Source organism: Geotrypetes seraphini, chromosome 1 (assembly GCF_902459505.1).
Source record: "Geotrypetes seraphini chromosome 1, aGeoSer1.1, whole genome shotgun sequence".
Classification (NCBI taxonomy): domain Eukaryota; kingdom Metazoa; phylum Chordata; class Amphibia; order Gymnophiona; family Dermophiidae; genus Geotrypetes; species Geotrypetes seraphini.
This window is the reverse complement of record NC_047084.1, coordinates 479,100,137-479,119,512: the sequence shown is the minus strand read 5'-3', so window position 1 is coordinate 479,119,512 and position 19,376 is coordinate 479,100,137. Positions and strand designations below refer to the sequence as shown.

The following is a 19,376-nucleotide window of genomic DNA, read 5'->3' as shown; positions in this document are numbered from 1 at the left end:
CAGGTTTTAGCATCCATATTGCTGACCCCTCTGGGAACCTCGGCTTGCTGTCCCTTCTAACGCTCAGCAGCCGCTTTTATTCCAGTGGTTCTCGGTATCTCTGGGCTCCTATTAGTTGCTAGTCTTCTCCTGCATAGCTCTGTATGATTTGGGGGCTCAGAAAGATTGTCTTCCAGGGCATGCCTCGGTCTTTCCTGGACTAGCTTATGACCACCGACTATTCCGGACTGTCGGGTTGGGGGGCTCGGTGGCTTCCATCCTCAGCTTCAGGAGTCTGGCTTCAGAGGCGAATAAGTTCTGGTTCCTTCTTCTACTCTTGAGCATGGTCAGGCTTCCTTTCTGGAGCTTCAGACCATTCTTCCGGAATGCCGCTGAGGGCCCTCTCAGTCAGTATTATGATGGGGGTGTTTCTCTGCAGCTTAGGCAGTAGGTGATGTACTCAGTTGCCAGGTACAGTGGTTGTTCTACTTCGATGGGTGGACCCTCATCTTTCTATTCGGTTGACCGATCATTTTTCAGGACAGGAAAAGAGTTTGGTTAGTCTTTCTCTCTGTGAAATCTGAGCATAACCCATTTATTGGATGTTACTGTGTGCAGCACTGCGTACGCTCTAGAAGTGTAGACGTTAGTTATAGTGATATCTTCTACATCCTGGTTATTGGGAATTTTGGCTCAGGTGTTCCACTTTTTTTGTGGTGGAAATAAGATCTCCTGGAACTTGACCTCATGGCCTCGTCTCACAATTCCATGCTTCCTGGCTTCTTAGGCGGGTACAGGAAGTGGGAGTTAAAGGGGGTAACAGTGTGGCTTCTTTCTTACAGCCATACCACCCTGAATGTGCCCGATCCCGTCTGGTCTCAGAAGCCAACCAGGATAGGGCCTGTTTAGTACCTGGATGGGTGACCACCTGGGAATACCAGGTGCTGTAGGCTTTTAAAAAAAAAAAAAAAAAAAAACAAACTCCTCTGGTTTCTCTTTTTCACTGTTTTCCCCTGGCTGATGATAGCTTGGATTTGCCATCTCAAGCTCGCTTTAGGGGCACAGTATTGGTACAATCTCTGGCTTGGCTGCGCCATCCTTGCTATGTGGATCTGTTGAGCCTTTCGACAGCCGGACTGAGAAGTTTCCTTTGATCTCCGACTTTGCTCTCCTTGATTGAGATCAACATGGATATTCATACTACTTTGGTATTACGACCCAGCTTTTGAACAGTCTTGACTGGCGTGTGACGGTAATGCGAAGCAGGTTATTTCTTCTCTTATCCAGGCGCTACAGGCGTCTTCTCCTGTGGCTTCTGCTTCCTTTTGGAGGTGTTTCCTTTCTTGAATACTTCTCAACAGTTGCACCCTTCCTGAGTTCCTTTTTAGCACAGGTATATGGCCGATGGCATAGCGTTCAATTCCCTTCAGCTTCATTTATCATTCTTGGCTTGTTACAGGAACTAGGTATATGGCCCTTCGCTGACTTCTCAGCTTCCTGTAGTTCAGTTCCTAAACAGAAGGCGGTATATTCATGCGCCTCTTAGAAAGCCCGGTTTGGTGTAATTCATTCACGTACTTCTTCTAAGTTTCCGATGGCTTCATTTTAGCCTTGTCCTTTTGGGCTCTAAAGAGCTGTGCGGTTGACCATGGGATTCCTTGTGGTCATGGCTTCAGCTTTGCAGTGGCGATGTTGCAGGCCTTGTTCAACGGGGATTCCTATTCCTTATTTCGGTCATATGAGGTGTCAGTTCGGATGGTACCACTATTTCTTTCTAGGGGGGGTCATCCTTTCTTTTACATCATGCTCGCTTTTCCTTCCTTCTTCCTGGAAGGAGATCGTGGAAGCAGTACTTTTATTCACTGCATTTTTTGAAACGTATGTAGCGTTCTCCGCGAGATCGGTTTCTAACAACTGTTAGTGGTTTATATCTCCTTTTTGGGATTCTTCAAGGGATGCCTCAGGCGTATGGCGGAGTCCGATGCCTACCTCGCTCAATGGTCCAGGAGGACATTCTTTATACTTGCCTGCTGGCAGGGGAGCGGGTGGCGATTGAACTTCATGACCATTCCGTTGGAGCGATGGCTGCTTCTTGGGCTCGGCCCAGAGGGTTTTTTGCCTTGGAGGAGATTTGTCTCACGGCTAACTGGTCTTCCGAGAGTACCTTCTCTCCGCGTCTCTGCATGGATGTGCGGGCACATGCGATAGGGGTTTTTTTGATGCTTCGGTCGTTGCGAAGGAGGCGTTTGCTTCCCACCCAAATTAAGGATTGCTTTGCTACATCCCATTGGTCTCTGGATTCATCTGCTGCTTTGCTAAGGAAGGTAAAATTATGTTCTTACCTGTTAATTTTCTTTCCTTTAGAAGCAGCAGATGAATCCAGAGCCCCACCCTTTCTGATATCTGGTTGTCAGTTTTTAGTGTACGGCTTTTAGTGATTGGGTGTTGTTCATGATTGTATTCTGTATCGTTGCTGTTCGCGAGGTGTTCTGGGAAAGAAGTTTTTTACATGCTATACCTACTGATGGTTAAATGTGCTTGGGCAAGGAGCTATACTGATGAGACAGGAGGAGTGCCAGCAAATAAGTACACCTGTTAATCAGTTTCTCTATCTCCACCTGCTGGTAGAAGTGAGCTATCCCATTGGTCTCTGGATTCATCTGCTGCTTCTAAAGGAAAGAAAATTAACAGGTAAGAACATAATTTTACCATCTCAGCATTCAAGCCAGAAGGTGCTACAGTATCCAATGAAAAGATAAACCTCTGTTCATTCTCATTAAGTTTATTATGATCTTTCCCACCGTCCCTCCCAATAACTCTTTTAATGACACGCCATCTCAGCTCGTCGATCTTATGTTTATAAGTGATCCAATGGTCTACCAGGGGGGCTTGTTGGACCCCATTCACAATACGTGAATTTTGAACTACAACTTTGTCTTCACTGCTTATCTCAAGGATTTGATCAACACTATCCCTGATTTTTTCAAATATCTTCCTCAACATTGACTTCTAGAGTTTCAACAAATGCATAATACTCTGGGTCAACTTCGCATACATATGGTTCAAGCTGCATATGAAGCATTTGAAATGTCCTCTAGAGTCACTGCGTTCTCAGTGGTGATGCACCATCTTGCCTGGCTCTGCACCGTGGATATGGACCCAAATCTTCAAGATCACTTAGCTAACATCCCATGCCAGGGCAATGAGTTATTTGATGACTTTACTGAGGCAGCTACCAAGCGCTTATCTGACCATGAGAAGCCGTTTGCTTCCATCATCAGGCCAAAGCCAAAGCCTTCCATTGCCAAGGGTTATAGGCCTACTCCATCCTACCAGAGGCATTTTCCACAGAAGGCAACACCCCTTATTCAAGGCTGCCTCCTAAGAATCAACAGCAGCAGCAACAACAGCAGCAAAAACCTCAGTCTTCTGCTGCACCTATAGCCTCTCAGTCTTTTTGACAATCTAACACAGATCATAAACTCAATTGTTCTGCCTCTGTCCTCTCCTCTTCCCATTGGGGGGTCGTCTCCATCATTTTTACCAGCGATGGGAACTCATTACATCCGATTTCTGGGTCCTCTCAATACTCAGAGAGGGTTAGTCTCTTCATTTCATCCAGATTCTACCAGATTTTCCCCCAAGAAAGTATCTTCCAGTCTGCAGATCACCCTTCTTCTTCAGGAAGCTTAAGCTCTGCTTCATCTCCGTGCCATTGAGGAAGTTCCTCTGGAACAGCATAGCAGGGGGCTTTACTCTCGTTACTTCCTAGTTCCAAAGAAGACGGGGGATGTGCGACCTATATTGGATCTCAGAGCTCTCAACAAATTTCTTGTCAGAGAAAAATTTTGGATGCTGTCTTTAGCATCCTTGTATCCCCTTCTAGATCAGAACGATTGGTTATGCTCTCTGGATCTAAAAGAGGCTTACACTCACATTCCCATTCATCCAGCCTCTCGAAAATTCCTCAGATTTTGGGTGCGAAATCATCATTTTCAGTACACAGTGCTAACCTTCGGCTTGGCATCATCTCCCAGAGTGTTCACCAAGTGCCTCGTAGTAGTAGCAGCTGCTCTGTGCAACCTTGGTCTTCAAGTTTTCCCATACCTGGACAATTTGCTCATCAAAGATTCAACATCTCAGGGGGTTATTGGAGTGACTCAATGGACTACTTGGTTCCTCCAAAGTTTGGGGTTCGAAATCAACTTTCCAAAATCCTAGCTACAGCCCTCTCGGACCCTACAGTTCACTGGAGTTGTACTGGACACTGTGCAAATCGGAGCATTTCTTTCTCAACAATTTCAGGATGCTCTTATTCGACTTTGTCACAAAGTATCACTTCACTCTCAGCGAGACACATGATGGTTCTCCTAGGTCAAATGGCCTCTACAGTTCACGTGACTCCTTTTGCCAGATTTCACCTCAGAATTCCTCAGTGGGCACAGGCTTTTGACCTACTCTCTCAGTACATTATAGTGACTCCTTCTTTGAGACAGTCTCTCCACTGGTGGATGCTCTCTTCCAATCTCTCCAGAGGTTTACTGTTTCACATGCCCCCTCATCAGAAGGTTCTCACAACAAATTCCTCGATTTACGCTTGAGGGGACTCATCTCGATAGTCTTCGGACTCAAGGCCATTGGTCCAGCACAGATCATCAGTGTCATATAAATCTGTTGGAACTCAGAGCAATCTTCAATGCTCTCAAAGCTTTTCAGCATCTTCTTCACAATCAAGTAGTCCTCATTCGTACAGACAATCAAGTTGCCATGTACTATATCAACAAGTAGGGAGGAACAGGATCTCTCCCTCTCTGCCAGGAAGCTCAAAAGGTGTGGCATTGGGCAATCCGTCACAACACCTTTTTGAAAGTGGTCTACATTCAAGGAGAGAAAAACTGTCTGGCAGACAAATTGAGTCGTCTTCTACAACCTCACGAATGGACACTCAATTCCTCGCCTCTCTATCACATTTTTTCTCAGTGGGGGATCCCTCAGATAGATCTCTTTGCATCTCCCTACAACAAACTGTCTCACTTCTGTTCCAGGATATACTCTCCTCACCGTCTGGAGGCAGATGTGTTTCTTCTGGAATGCACGAATCAGTTTGTGTGTGCATTTCCTCCATTCCCTCTCATTCTCAAGACACTTGTCAAACTCAAACAAGAACATGCCACCATGATTCTGATAGCTCCTCGGTGGCTCCTTGGTTCTCCCTTCTACTTCAACTCAGCAGCAGGGAGCCACTACTTCTACCAGTTTTTCCATCTCTACTTACACAGAGTCAGGGTTCTCTACTTCATCCCAACCTGCAGTCTCTGCACCTGACAGCTTAATACATCGCAGCGTAACTACCACTCTCCAGTTCTCTCAATCTGTCAAGGACATTTTAGAGGCTTCTAGAAAGCCTACCCCTAGGCAATGTTACAACCAGAAATGGTCTAGATTTTCTGCTTGGTGCACCATTCATCACAAGGAGCCTCAATCTTCCTCCTTGTCTTCAGTCTTAGATTACCTGTTCCATTTATCTCAATCAGATCTCAAATCAATATCCATTCAAGTCCATCTCAGTGCAATTGTTGCTTTCCATCAGCCTATCAAAGGGAAACCCCTTTCTGCTCATTCTGTGGTTTCTAAATTTATGAAAGGACTTTTCAATGTCAAGCCACCTCTTAAACCGCCTCCAGTGGTTTGGGATCTCAATGTTGTTCTTGCTTAGTTGATGAAGTCTCCATTTGAACCAATGGCTTTGGCTCATCTCAAATATCTCACTTGGAAAGTGGTTTTCCTCATTGCTCTCACATCTGCTCACAGAGTCATTGAGCTATAAGCTTTAGTAGCAGACCCACCTTTCACAGTATTCCATCATGACAAGGTGGTCCTCCGTACTCATCCTAAATTCTTACTTAAGGTGGTTTCAGAATTTCATCTCAATCAATCTATTGTACTTCCAGTGTTTTTTCCAAAGCCTCATTCTCATCCTGGAGAAACAGCTCTTCATACTCTGGACTGTAAGTGTGCTTTGGTGTTCTACTTGCAAAGGACTAAGCCACACAGATCTGCTCCTCAACTCTTTGTCTCCTTTGAGCCAAACAAGTTGAGACATCCAGTTTCTAAACGCACCATCTCCAACTGGTTGGCTGCTTGCATCTCTTTCTGTTATGCTCAGGCTGGACTGCATCTACAGATTGAGTCGCATCTACAGGATCGAGTCACATCCCATAAAGTCAGAGCCATGGTGGCATTTGTTGCTTTCCTTAGATCTACTCCTATTGAGGAAATCTGCAAGGCTACCACTTGGTCCTCGGTTCATACCTTTACCTCTCATTATTGTCTGGATTAATTTTCCAGACAGGATGGCCACTTTGGCCAGGCAGTATTGCAAAATTTATTCTCCTGAATTACCAACACCCCCACCATCCCATTCTGATTAGTTTGGAGGTCACCCATATGTGAGAATATGCTGCCTTCTTGTCCTGGGATAAAGCACACTTACTTACCGTAATAGGTGTTATCCAGGGACAGCAGGCAGATATTCTCACAACCCATCCACCTCCCATGGTTTGCTTTTTGTCTTGCTATCTGAACTCAGGAGACGTGTGCCCTTTGTTGGGCGGGAGGGCACTTGTGCATGCATGGTGCGGCGATCGCAAATTTTCTAAAAGTTCTTCAAGCAAGTTTGCATGTGAGGCTGTCCACATTGAGGCTCCGTGGATGATGTCATCCATATGTGAGAATATCTGCCTGATGTGCTTTATCTGATAATATCAAAGTTACAAAAAACATATCCTGAACTTCAGATTCTTTTTGTTGCATTGCTGTTGAATATGAGAATAACCTTATCAGTAAACTGAGTAGATAAAAGTAGAAAATTAGAAAGGTGCTGCTCATGGTGCTTTTGCTGATTGAAGATTCATTTTTTAAAATTTACTGAATTATACCAATAACAATCCAAGTAAGCAAAATTTTTACAGAACATAAGAATTGCTATACTTTGAAAGACCAAAGGTCCATCAAGCCAAGTATCCTGTTTCCAATAGTAGCCAACCCAGGTCCAAAGTACCTAGCTAGATCCCAAGTGGTAAAACAGATTTTATGCTGCTTATCCTAGTAATAAGCAGTGGATTTCCCCAAACTATCTCAATAATGGCATATGGATTTTTTGGGGGGAAATTAGCCAAACCTTTTTTAAACTCTGCTAAGCTAACTGATTTTGCTACATTCTCTAGCAACGAATTCCAGAGTTTAATTACACGTTGTGTGAAGAAATATTTTCTCCAATTTGTTTTAAATCTACTATTTAGTAGCTGCATCGCATGCCCTCTAGTCCTAGTATTTTTGGACAGAGTATATAAGAGATTCACTACTATCCTTTCCACTCTACTCAGTATTTTATAGACCTCTTTCATATCACCCCTGGACCATCTGTTTTCCAAGCTGAAGAGTTCTAGCTACTTTAGTTTTTCTTATTTATTTAACAAATTTCTTACTCTCTTACATCCTACAGTTCTAAGTGAGTTACAGGAAGACATTCATAATTTAAAACATCTAACTAACACTAAACAACGAACACTAAAACAAACAAAATAGTGTAAAACAGTGTTCTTCAACCGCCGGTCTGTGGACTGGTGTTGGTCCGCAGAAAATTCCTGCTGGTCCGCACAGGGCCGGCGAGATTAATGCGCTGAAATTTCCTGCTGGTCCGTGCAGGGCCGGTGAGATCAAGGGGGCACGATTCAGTATTTGCCTGCAGTAGCGCTGCAATTCACTTCGCCAGCCTTGGGGCTTTTGCTGAGTCACGGCCCTCCTCTGATGATGCAACTTCCTCTTTCCTCAGAGGTTGGCGCGACCCATTAAAGAACCCAAGGCTGCCTAAGTGAATCGTTGCGCTGCTGCAGGCAACGGGGAGGAAGCCACTGTTGGAGACTGGGAAGCTGCTGGACAAGTGAAAATAAAGGGAGAGCTGCTACTTGACCTGGAGGGAGAAGGAGAGATGCTGCTGGGAGGGGTGAAGGGAAGGGAAGAGAGTTAGTACTGGACAGGGGAGGAGGAAAAAAGGAGATTAGAGGAGCTGGCAAGGAGATTAGAGGAGGGGAAGGGGTCATGGTGGAATGGAGAGATCAGATGAGGGAAAGGGGAGAGATGGAGGAATGAGAAAGTAGAGAAATTGATGCTGGAAAGGGGTTCAGCAGAGAAATAAGGAGAGAGGGACAAAGATGTTAGATCTGGTTTAGGAGCGATAAAAATGAAGAGAGCAGAATATATCATGTAAAATGGAGAGAGGGGTGCAGGCTGGATGGAAAGTGGAAAGGGGAGAGAGGCATAGAAAGAAGTCAGATACCATATGGAAGGGGGAGAGGGCAGACAGTAGATGGAAGGGGCAGATGCTGGATTGAAGAGACAGAGAGGACAGACGCTGGAAGGAAGACAGTGAAAAGAAGATGAAAGCAGAAACCAGAGACAACAAAAAGTAGGAAAAAAAATTATTTCTATTTTGTGATTAGAATATATCAGATTTAAAATTCTAATTAAATTAGATCCCTGCTGATCTAGAGGAACTTCCTCTATAGCGTTTAGAAGGAGGAGGGATTGAACTTCCTGAAGAAGGAGGGCAGACTGAGGGGTGTTCAAAGCAGACTCTTTTGGCAGGCTTTGAGCTGGAAGGGTTTGAAAGTTGAGAGAGTAGCCGTGGTGGATGATGTTGAGGACCCATTGGTCCGAAGTGATAATTTCCCACCAGCTGAGGAAAAGAGAGAGACGACCACCTATAGGTTGAGGTAGGTGGGTAGAAGTGGGAACTTTGGCTATGCTTTGGAGAATGCAGTCAAAAGGGCTGCGTCGATTTTTGTTGTGGAGGTGGCTTCACCGGTTGCTGCTGTTGTGGCCTAGGAGGCTGACATTGCTGTTGACGTTGACGCCTGGGTTGCTGGGAAGCTGGTGACAATGGGCGAGCTGCATAGCGTCGTTGATAAGTCGACTGCTGTCTGAAAGGCCGAGTCTGAGGAGGCTTTTTCTTGGTTTTGAGCAGGATATCCCAGCGTGTTTCGTGGGCAGAGAGCTTTTGAGTGGTCGAGTCCATGGATTCCCCAAAGAGCTCATCCCCCAGGCATGGGGCATTGGCTAACCGATCTTGATGATTAACATCAAGCTCGGATACCCGAAGCCAGGCAAGGCGACGCATGGCCACAGACATTGCAGTTGCTCTGGAGGTAAGTTCGAAAGTGTCATAAATTGATCGAACCATGAACTTACGCAGTTGAAACAGAGAAGATGAGCAGTGATGAAAAGCTTGCTGTTTGCGCTGAGGAAGGTACTTTTCAAATGAAGCCATGGTGGTAAGGAGATGCTTGAGATAAAAAGAAAAATGAAAAGCATAGTTACCAGATCTGTTAGCAAGCATAGCATTCTGGTATAATCGCTTACCGAATTTGTCCATGGCTTTACCTTCTCTGCCAGGAGGGACAGAAGCATATACACTAGACCCTGCAGACTTTTTAAGCGTAGATTCCACAAGCAGAGATTCATGTGGAAGCTGTGGCTTATCAAACCCAGGAATAGGGATTACTTTATATAATGAATCCAATTTGCGGGGAGCTCCTGGATTAAAATATGTATCCTGCTAGAACTGGTGTTAGACATAACTGAGGATTGCAAAGCCCAGGCAGTGCTTCTTTAGCTTCTAGTTGGCTTAGGGCTCTCTCTGACCAGGGGGAAGTTGCCCTAGTTGCACTCCCCTAACACTATTCCTGTCATGTGTTACTGCGGTATTCTATTAGTATGATATTTCTGTGTAGCATTCTGTAATAATTTGGCTTATTCAGTTTTCTTGATAGTAGGGGATATATGTGAAGGGGAGAGGACACAGGGGTTTTGTTGATCCTTGCTCTGTATTATTTTTATTTATAAAATGACAATTGTACAGAATATTGTTTCTTTTTATACTTTAATAAAATACATTCAATATAAAATCATAACTGAGGTTTGTGCGGATGGGATCAGATGGTTTGCGGGGCCTGAGCTCACGGAGACGGGGCAGAAACTTTTTTTTTTAATTTCAGTCTTAGTAGTTTGCTGGTCCACAAAATAATTTTTTTATTTCCGCCAGTCCATAGGTGTAAAAAAGTTGAAGAACACTGGTGTAAAACATGAACATGAGAACATCAATACATTAGTCTTCCCACTTCCTACTTACATGTTACTGTTTTAATCTACTTCCTAAAATTCAGCAAAGATGGAACACCCTTTACCTCAACTGGCAATGCATTTCACAATAGTTCGCCTTGCACCACAATCATTGAGTGACAGATAATTCTGTCTGCTTCAAAAATGGAACTTCTAAACAAAGCTTCCCATCTACCTTCGTGCGTGTCCCTCTGCTTTCTAGACTGGTCCACAACTAAGCTTCTTCTCAGTTTCCTTTCCCCTTCCACTGTTATGAATCTCTTACTTCCCTTTCTTCTGATATTAACCATCTTCAATCTTCTCTTTCTCCCTAAGCCACTGAACAGCTTAACACTTCACCCTTCACTCTTTAAACCCACTGCCTCTCTCTTCCTCTTATCCTCTACCCGCTTCTCTGCTCTAAAGATCCTACGCTTTCTCCCTCTCATTCGGTCATCCCCTTTCTCCCTCTCATTCGGTCATCACCTATGTAGCAGCAGCAGGTACCCCCTCACCTCACCTACCCTCACCTGTACCTTCCTCCTCCTTCCCTTTCTTTCTACTGGGGACATCAACCCCAATCCTATTCTTACAGTCCATCTTACTCCTACTGGCCAACCTGCAATACCACCAACCTTATTTCTATTCCTCTCCTTCCCCCTCTTCCTTCCCCTTCTCTTGTGCCTTATGGAATGCCCGCTCTATTACCAACAAGCTTGCCTACATACATGACCTCTTCATCTTTCGATCTCTCCACTTGCTCGCACTAACAGAAACCTGGATCTGCCCTGATGACTGTATCTCAGCTGGTACCCTGTGTCATGGAGGCTACCTTTTCTCCCACACACCTCGCCTGATTGGTCAAGGAGAAGGCGGGCTACTACTCTTGCCCTCTTACAGATTTCAACCTCTTCTCCCACCATCATCTCAATCCTCTTCCTCCTTTGAAGTCCATTCCATCCGTCTTTTTGCTTCCATATCACTCTGAGTAGCTATCATCAACCAATCTCCCAATACCTCCCACTCTTCCTTCCTCACAGACTTTGACTCCTGGCTCTCCTCCTTCCTCAAGCCCTCATCCCCTTCTCTCATCTTCGATGACCCATCCTGCTCCTTCGCCTCTTAAGTTCCTTGCTCTAACATCCTCATACAATCTCCTGCTGTGCTCCACCACCCCTACATACCAGAAAGGACACTGCATATTCCTAATTCTATCCTCCAACTATTCTACCACCAAATTCTGCAATACCATCTCTGACCATCACCTGTTGGCATTCACTATTCATCACCACCAACACATTCAGGAACTTTCAGGCTATTGACCCCACAGCCCTCTCCACTGCTATCTCATCCCTCTCCTCAACTACTATATCACAATATACTATCAATGAAGATGTCCTCTCTTATAATACCTTTCTCTCCTCTGCTGTAGATACCCTTGCACCTCCAATCTCACGTCCTGTTAAGTGTGCCAGACCCCAGCCCTTTCTCACCCCCTGCATCCGCTACCTGCGCTCATGTGCCCGCTACGCTGAATGTCTCTGGCTTAAATTACGTTCATACTTTGACTTAATTCACTTTAAATTCATGCTGACATCATTCCAGTCTGCTCTTTCGCTGGTCAAACAAGAATACTATATCTACTTAACCACTTCTCTTCACTCCAATCCTCGCCATCTCTTTACCACACTAAACTCCCTACTCAAATCACCATCGCTGCCTATTCCCCCTTCAATTTCTCCGCAGAGTTCTTCTACTATAAGAATTAGAAGATTCACCTTTAGCTTTCAACCAGACTGCTTCCCCCTTCCCTTCTTCCATATGCCCTTTCTACTAACCTCTCCTCAACACCTGCCACCCTCTTCTTTTTTTCTGAGATCACTGAAGAAGAAACCACACATCTTCTCTCAACTTCTAAACCCAGTACCTGCTCCTCCGATTTGATTCTCACTCACCTACTTGGTGCTATCTTGCCTTCTGTCATCCCTCCTCTCTGTCAGATCCTCAACCTATTGCTCTCCACTGCAACTGTCCCTGATGCCTTCAAACATGCCATTGTCACACCCCTCATCAAGAAACCCTCACTGAACTCCACGTGTCCCTCCAACTATTGCCCCATCTCCCTCCTCCCCTTCTTATCCAAGTTACTTGAATGTGCTGTTCATTGCCGTTGCCTGGACTTCCTCTCATCCCACGATATTCTGGATCTGCTTCAGTCAGGTTTTCGTCTGCTGCATTCCTCGGAATCTGCCTTTACTAAAGTTTCTTGGCCAGATCCAAGGGCCTCTACTATATCTTCATCCTTCTCGATCTGTCTGCCGCTTTTGATACTGTTGATCATCGCCCACTCCTTGATAACGCTGTCATTTTTTGGATTCCAGGGTTCTGTCCTCTCCTGGTTTTCTTCTTTCGCTCCCATCGCACCTTCAGTGTATACAGTGGTGGTTCCTCTGCCTCAGCCTTCCCGCTATCGATTGGTGTACCTTAAGGCTGTGTCCTGGGACCGCTCCTTTTTTCAATCTATACTTGTTAACTTGGAGCACTGATCTCTCTCAGCTTCCAGTATCACCTCTATGCTGACGACTCTGAGATCTACTTCACTATGTCAAATATCTCTACTGAAACTCAGACCAGAGTCTCAGCCTGCCTGTACGACATTACCACCTGGATGTCTCATCGCTATTTAAAATTGAATGTGGCTAAAATAGAGCTGCTCATCTTCCCGCCTAAACCTACCTCTCTGCTTCCCTCATTCTTCATCTCTGTGGACAACACTCATCCTTCCTGTTTTGTCTGCTCATAATCTTGGGGTCATCTTTGACTCCTCTCTCCTTCACTGCCCAGATACAACATATTGCTAAAACCTGCCGCTTCTTCCTCTATAATATTACCAAAATCCGACCCTTTCTCTGAGCACACTACCAAAACACTTATCCATGCCCTCATCATTTCGTGCTTAGACTAATGCAACTCGCTACTCTCAGGCCTTCCGCTTAGTCACCTTGCTCCCCTCCAATCTGTCCAGAATTCGACTGCACGACTCATATTCCTGGAGAGCCACGTTACTCATGTTACCCCTCTCCTAAAGTCACTTCATTGGCTTCTCGTCAGTTTCTGAATACAATTCAAACTCCTCTTACTTACCTACAAATGCACTCACTCAGCTTCCCCTCGCTATCTCTTTTCAATTATCTCCCCTTATGATCCCCTCCCCACCATGAGCTCCCCTCAGCTAGTAAGTCCCTCCTTTCTGTGCCCTTCTCTACAGCTACCAACTCCAGACTCTGTCCCTTCTGCCTTGCTGCGCTGTATGCTTGGAACAAGCTACTTGAATACCTACGGTGGGCTCTGTCTCTGGCAGTGTTCAAGGCCCAGTTAAAAGCCCACCTCTTTGAGAGTGCTTTCAGCTCCTAACTCCTCTCACCTTGGGTTCTGCATTCCCAACCCTATATGTCATGTCTATCTGTCTAAGTTAGATTGCAAGCTCTGGACCATCTATAAATGTCAAAATGTACAGCACTGCATACGCTTTTCAGTGCTATATAAGTGATAAATATTAGAGCACAATGTTCAAATTAGCTGGTATAGGTTGAAAAGATTACTTATCACAACCGGCTTCTTTGTATGCCACAGCTTATAGATCAAATAAAGTACCTTAAAATCAATTTGAGCTGATATGAGCAAACAATGAAGACTCACTAAAATTGGTGTGAAATGATCAAATTTTGAAGCCCTCATGATTAATCGTGCAGCAACATTTTGCACCGATTTTAGTGCCTGAAGTATATACTTAGGTAATTCAAAGTACAGAGCATTACAATAATCGAGTGTAGGAATCAATATTGCATTTATAACTGTTCAGAAGTCCTCATAGGAAAGTCATCTCATCCCTTTTATCATTTTTGTTGCCAATCTCTGTAGCTTTTCTAATTCCATTATATTTTTTTTAGATACAACGACCAGAATTGCACACAGTATTCAAGATGTGGCCATACCATAAAAAGATACAAGGGCATTATAACATTTTCATCTTTGTTTTCCATTCCTTTCCTGAGAATTCCTAACACTCCTCTCTGCAATACTTCTCAGAGCTGTTTGCTTAACAGGAAAGCAAAATGTGTTGGCAGACAAACTAAGCAGTCTTCTTCAGCCTCACGAGTGGTCCCTAAAAACATCTATCTTGTGTCAGATCTTCTCTAGCTGGGGAACCCCCGACCTAGATCTCTTTGTGACCCCTCATAACAACAAACTTCCACTCTTCTGCTCCAGACTATATGCTCCCAATTATTTGGAGTCAGATGCTTTTCTGCTGATCTGGGAAAACAAATTCCTATATGCATTCCTAATCCTATTGTACTTCTCTTGAATTGTATATTGCCTTGATCCTTGTTAGACATAGAGCAACCCAGAAATTGCAGATTAGATTACGTTAGATTCCCTCCGATACCTCTCATCGGGAAAACTCTACTCAAATTTAGCCAAGATCAAGGTGCCAAGATTCTCATTGCACCTCTCTGGCTATGTCAACCATAGTTCCCTTTCCTCCTACAGCTCACTGTTCGGAAACCCTTCAGACTCCAACTGTTTCTGACATTACTCACTCAGAATAAAGGCTCTCTCTCCCGTCCCAATCTACGCTTGTTATTACTCACAGCATGGTATCTCTCTCGCTGAGCATAAATACCTTCACCCTGTCTGCTCTAGTATCAGCTATTATTGAAGCATCCAAGATACCTTCCATACAGTCATGTTGCAGTCATGTTCAAATGGAGTTATTTCACTTTCTGGTGTAGTCTCTACTTCCTGGACACAATCAATTGTTCTCTTCCTTCTATTCTGGAATACTTTCGTCATCTTTCCAATTCAGTTCGAGTACATTTTAGTGCCATCAGTACATTTCATTCTCCATTAGAAAAGAAACCACTATTTGTTTATTCCTTGGTTTCCTGATTCATGAAAGTACTTTACCATACCAAACCTCCTCTCAAGCCTCCGTCTATTGCCCAGGTCCTCAATGTCATTCTTTCTGCACTTATGAAGTCTCCCTTTGAACTACTCTTGACTTGCTCACTCAAACATCTTACTTGGAATGTGATATTTATCATAGCCCTTACGTTTGCAGGCCAGGTCTCAAATCCACCCTAAAGAAGAATCTACCATGATAGTCATTCTCTGAACTCACCTGAAATTTCTTCTAAAAGTCGTCCCCAAATTTCATCTCAAATCAGTCCATAATTCTGCTTTTCTTCTTCTCTAAACTGCACTCTGTCCAGGACATCTTCAAAAGTGCCACTTGGTCCTCAATACAAACCTTCATTTCACACTATTGTTTAGAGCAGAACTCCAAAGGAGACATTTGGTTTGGGCAATTAGTTCTGCAAAATTTGTTTTCTTCCTAAATGCCTACTCTCCCTCCAACCCTTCTGGTTTCGTCAGGCTCATGTTTCTTCATTATAACCCTCTTCCTAAAGGCATGATCCTGGCAGCTTGGGAGTCCCATCTGTGAGAATATTATGCCTGCTTGTCATCAGAGAAAATAAAGTTACATACCTGTAGCAGGTGTCTCCAAGGAAAGCAGGTATATATTCAAACATGCTCTCCTCCTCTAATTGACTTCTTAGCTTTGTTACTGAATTGTAGGTCCCACAAGCTGATATCGGTATGGGCAGTACCTTAAAATTTAAAGTTGACAGTACACTTGGTATCTATTTGTACTGGGTTCCATGGATGACGTCACCCATCTGTGAGAATATATACCTGCTGTCCTCAGAGAACACCTGCTACAGGTAAGTAACTTTATTAAATGCACATTGTAAAAGTGAAAGAAGAGTTTTGTGGTATGCTCACGTGCACCAGCAAACCTGACTGTGCAGCATACATCAACACTGCTCTTCTGGGCCCCTAAATATAAGCTTTTCATTTTTGTTTTTACTTGGAAGGCTTATAATCTACTATAATAAAATCCTAAGCACACATTACCAGCGTGTTCCGTGATCCCTGATTTGTAGGTCTGTGGCCGGCAAGAGTCCCGACTCCTCCAGAACTGCCCAAAGGCTTAAACTAGCCTTCCCCTCTCCACGCGGCATCCACTATTCAGGCAAACTGGGAAAATCCCTTCTCTTCAAAATCACAGGTCTTTGGAACGACCTCATCACCCCGCTGCGGAACCTGAGCTCCCTTCATTTATTCCGCAAACAACTGAAAACCTGGCTTTTCAGCAAATTGTAGCTCTATCCTTCCCCCCTTTCTCTTCCCCCCTTCTACACATAAGTTCATGTAATCCTTTTTCTTCTTCTCTACCCACTATTTTAAGTTCTTGTAAACCGTGTCGAGCTCCATTCTCATGGAGATGATGCGGTATATAAACTTAAGGTTTAGATTAGATTAGATGTGCGCTAGAAGACACCAGGACTCCTCCTCCCAAGCACCAGCCACACTGACCGGCTTCGCCCCCGCAGGCCTCTCATGGAGCCCACCTTCCCGCCCAGCATGGATGGTGGTGGTGGCAGCGATACCGGGAGCGGGCCAGTACCAGGGCGACTTGAGGTGGCTGTCGGATTGAGGTGCATGCGGCGGCTGTCGGCACGTGTAGGCCACGGTATCTTGAGGCGGCTGTTGGCGCGTGCAGGCATTTGAGCTGTAGCGAAGTCGGATGCTGGACAGGGGGAGCATGAAAGAGGTGCTGCTGGACAGTGGGGGAGGGAAACAGGAAGGGAGGCCTACTGATGGACAGGGGGAGCAGAGAAGAGGTGCTGCTGGATGGGGGGATGTAACAGCTGGACAGAGGGAGCAGGGAACAGGTGCTGATTGTCAGGGGGGAGTTAACAGGAAGGGAGGCCTACTGCTGGACAGGGGGAGCAGGGAAGAGGTGCTGCTGGACAGAGGGGAGGTAAAACGAAGGTAGAAGGGCTGCTGCTGGACAAGGGGAGCAGTGAAGGGGTGGTGGTGGACACAGGGGAGGTAAAAGGAAGGGAGAAGGGCTACTGATGGACAGAGGGAGCAGGCAAGGGGTGGTGGTAGACAGCCGAGGAAAGAGAGAGACAGAAAGAGAGATAGAAAGAAAGACAGACAGACATATATTCTAGCACCCGTTAATGTAACGAGCTATAAGACTAGTTACCATATATACTCAAATATAAACCGAGGTATCCTTTTTTCCCCTCCAAAAAGGGGGATAAAAGGTTGACTCGACTTTTTGATGGCGGCCATCTTGGACTTTTAGCAATCTTTTTTTTTTTAAAGTTCCCTGTTTCTTCAAAACTGCAAATTTTGACTGGAAACCTACTGGGATGGAATTCTTGGGCTCTCCTCATGTGGAGTCTTGCCAGGATTGTGCAAATTTAGCGCTTTTAGAGCATCCATGCACCACATGCCACATGGCACACCTGGGGGGGTGGAGGGGGGCTGCAGTGTCCAGCTTTGCTTCTCCACTGTTGAAGCATATGACCAAACTCTCAGCTAGCGCAGTGAAGTGGCCATTGTTGCTTTCGGAGCTCGGCACGTCTGGTACTTCAGTTAGCCAGGCTGTAGACCCTCCGCAGCCTAAGAAACACAAATGCAAGTCATCCAAGGGTGACTCTATGCCCCAGGAGCCGGACAATTTTGCCAAATTTATGAAATTTTTGTGTTCCAAGTTTCAAAACACATATTCTCTCCTTGAGCAGTCTCAATCTACCCCTCAAAATCAGGAAGTAACTAGGGGGGGGGGGGGGTGATCGAGACCAGCTGAGCCTATAGTGACTTGGCAAGAGGGAAAGCCCCCACTACATCTTGCTTCTTCATTACCAGCCGGTTTAGTGGGACTGGGACCGAAGGCAGTGCTCATCGCAATCTAGATGCACCACTGACTCCTCATTCCTCCCTCTTCCTAGCAGCTGACAAACAGCATAGATGACCGTCGTGGCCGCTGGCGGAAGGAATCAGCTGCCTGCCTCGTATTTTGAGCCTGCCCCCCTATCTACAATTCTGTTCCCCATAGCCAGAGACCCAGGTAGGTAGTGCTGGAAGTGGCAAAGGGAAAGGGTGATGGGGAGAGATCTTGGATGGAGGTGGAGGGAGAGAGATGAGGTTTATTTGTTTGATTTTTGTTTGATTTTATTTATAACCCGCCTTTCACAAGATGGCTCACAATTTAAACATACACAATTTAAAAAAATACATAAAATACATATAAAACACAGACAAATAAGTGACTAGAGCTTACACAATTGCAAATGCCTTAATGCTCCCCATATTTCATGTTACAGAATAGATGTCTCTTCAATAACTTCTTAAAAGCATCAAAATTATATTGCTTTCTAATGTACAAATGTAGCCGATTCCATTCCTGGGGGCCCCTGCAGAAAAATATGCTTACACGTGAGGTATTCATTGTCAGTTCCTTTATGGGTGGCACAAATAAGTCACCATGATGGACAGAGCATAACTAGGATAGTGGGACATAAGCCTGAATAATACCCACCAAACTTGCAGGAGCAAGACCATGCATACACAAATAAACCATCACAAGCAGTCTAAAGCAGTGGTATTCAACCCAGTCCTCGGAGACCACCTGGCCAGTCGGGTTTTCAAAGTCTCTCTCATCCATATTCATTGTGGATATCCTGAAAACATGACTGGCCAAGTGGTCCCTGAGGACTGGGTTGAATACCAATAGTCTTCTAACTTCAACCAGTATAGCGTCATGTAATATTCTGTTAAATGTTCAGTCCTTTCAAAGTGAAAAAGAGTCCTAACCACTGAGTTTTGAGCAACCTGTAATGCACTCAACAGGGTTGTTGGTAGGTCCACGAGCACAAGATTACAATAGTTCAGACACGATAATACCATTGACTGCAGAATGACCCTAAACAGTCAAATACGGTTGAAGCCTATTGAAAAGCTGCAATCTGGAAAAATATGTTTTATCAATTTCTGAACATGAACAGGTGTTGAAGGAAAGTGGAAGAGGATATGCTGGATAGTAGGGGCAAGACAGTAGATACTGCTTAGAAGAGTGAACCAAGACCCCCTTTTTTTGGCCCAAAAATCTCAGTTTATATTTGAGTACATATGGTAAGCACAGAAAATGGATGTCCATGTCCACTTTCACTTTCAGATTTGCCTAGACTTGTACACATTTCTTTCACAGTATTGGCGCTTACTGGCTTGCAAGGGCTTTCTTCTGTTTCCAAAAGAAATCAAAACCATAGATTTTAAGCTGGAAATCAAAAGAAATCCTTTCTTCAAACCTTTCACCA

At 44.7% G+C, this 19,376-nt stretch overlaps 1 protein-coding gene and 1 pseudogene across 3 annotated transcripts in view; both read left to right on the top strand.

Moving 5' to 3' along the window:
- The window catches only part of RFX3 (regulatory factor X3), a 540,046-nt gene that overhangs the window by 219,963 nt on the left and 300,707 nt on the right, over positions 1-19,376 (top strand). The window lies entirely within an intron of this gene.
- LOC117352735 lies at positions 814-932 on the top strand (annotated as a pseudogene).